The following is a 2,568-nucleotide window of genomic DNA, read 5'->3' on the forward strand; positions in this document are numbered from 1 at the left end:
TCTTTTTTTTGCGAGTGGTGATTACCGAGGCTCATGCTTTTATTTTCCTTTATTTTTATATTTTGTGTAGCGATTACCGAAGCGATTCACTGTGCGTATGACAATTGTTTTACTTTGCGTAATATGATTACCAAGGATTATGCTTTGTGTGTGTGTGTGTGTGTGTGGTGATTACCGAGACTTAGGCCTTCATTTTCTTCTTCTTATTCTGTGTAGCGATTACCGAAGCTCATATTTCTATTTCCCTTTGCGTATGACAACTGCTTCACTTTTCCTTTGCGTCTGACGATTACCGAGGCTTGTGCTTTTGCCTTTTTTTTTTGTGTGGCGATTACCGGGGTCATGAATGATTTTTTTTCTTTGAGTGGCGATTACCGAGGCTCGTGCTTTCATTTTAGGTTTTTTTTTCTTTGCAGCAGCGGTTATCGAGACTCAGTCTTTACCTTTGTGCATGGTGATTACCGAGGTTCAAACTCTTATTTTACTTCTCTTTGTGTGTCATATCTTAAAGTTGCCAGTGTCATATCTTAAAGTTGCCAGTGTCATATCTTAAAGTTGCCAGTGAAAAACATAATCCCAATCTGAACATTTTCTGAAACGTGTAAAAGAGTCTTGAGGTTTCTTGAGAACGAACAAACCGCCATATTAGCAAGCATAAATTGAAATCTTGATAAAAATCAAAATCTCACTCAGTTTACAGCTAGTTTCTTCTGAACAATGGTAATTGGTTACTCAAATTTTCATTAAAATGCATTCATCAGGTTTTGGGGCATTTTGAGTAGGTCTAGTGTCATACCCAGGAACCAACAAGAACATGAGGTAACTGCCAATAAACCGACGCCTGATTATTTGACAGTACCAATCTTCTCAGTAGAAGCCGCCTCTCTTTAAAGTTATAGCAAATTCCATCTATATTTTTTCATATTCTGTATAAGTTATTCTTTTTCAAGAATAGACTACTAGATTCGTCAAGGTTTGATCAAATTACGCTCCACCATATCCCTACTTTCGCAAGCTTATAATGCCCTATTGATCAGATTTTATAGAAGTACCACGCAAAAAATTTTTAAATAAAAACAAAAATAGCATTTTCAATTCGAAGAGAAAGCCTTTAAGTATATGAACATTCCCGCGCCGGACTCGTCGAAATCCCATATCGGGTCGGTTAGTGTCCTTAACGAATCGTAATTTCGTAACTTCCGTGGGATCCAAAGTTCCAAAGTCGTTAGCGTCAAGCGGTTTGCGAATTCCATTCCGCGGTTTTCTTGTTATTAAGTTCTGTGCCGTTGCTTTTATGAGCGAATTCGGAGGAAATTATAGTATAGTTATTTCTTGCAGTTCAGTCTCTCTGATCTTAAAACTTTCCCGAGTCAAGGAGTTTTGAAAGATTACCGGAGGAGAACTAGTCTCTCTCTCTCTCTCTCTCTCTCTCTCTCTCTCTCTCTCTCTCTATATATATATATATATATATATATATATATAGAGAGAGAGAGAGAGAGAGAGAGAGAGAGAGAGAGAGAGAGAGGTGTGTGTGTGTATATATATATATGTGTGTACTATAAATATATATATATATATATATATATATATATATATATATATATATATATATGTGTGTGTGTGTGTGTGTGTGTATCTGTATATATATAATATATATATATATATATATATATATATATATATATATATATATATATGTTGCCTGTAAATCAAAGTAATATTTCTTTCGACCTACTTTTAAACATTGTTTGAACAGAAAATTAAAATCACACATACAAGAACTTTTTTAATTTAAAGCTCGTTTACAAAAGCAATTACAGTTGCTGATAAATAGGACGATAAACGACAATTATAATTACAGAAAATATATATAATGAATGAGATTTTCATCATCTTTGGAATAAAAATCCTTGCACCGGATATTCACATTCACACATTCCGCTTGAGCAAGCACGTATATGCAGACATGAAGGCGTATTCTCTCATTTGCTTTATCTTTCAGTCTATCAAATACACATCTTCGAACCTCCCGGAATTTATTACAATTCTGATGATAAATAGCATGTCATGAAACTATTTGATTTCAGATAATAGACCAAATATGAATAAAAACATGGCTTTGGTTAAATCGTATTATAAAATTGGGTGGGGGAAACAATATATACATATGTATATATATGTTTGTGTGTGTATATATGTATGTATATACATATATATATATATATGAAACTTTTATCACACCGTGGGTAAAACGTCAACTGGAGTTGTTGGAAGGTAGCTGTGTCGAGGGATCGAGACCCGGCAGCACCGATCCATTTATCACTTATAAATTCCCCTTCGGTGATAATTCCCCATCGGGGATATTCCCAAAGTAGCGTGAATTTGGTATTAAACGACATTTGTAGCTTCATGATTACACACACACACACACATATATATATATATATATATATATATATATATATATATATATATATATATATATATATATATATATATATACACAGACACCACCTACTTACAAACAGGTTATGTTCCAGACGCCGTTTGTATGTTGAATTGTTTGAA

Source organism: Macrobrachium rosenbergii, chromosome 43 (genome assembly GCF_040412425.1).
Source record: "Macrobrachium rosenbergii isolate ZJJX-2024 chromosome 43, ASM4041242v1, whole genome shotgun sequence".
NCBI lineage: Eukaryota > Metazoa > Arthropoda > Malacostraca > Decapoda > Palaemonidae > Macrobrachium > Macrobrachium rosenbergii.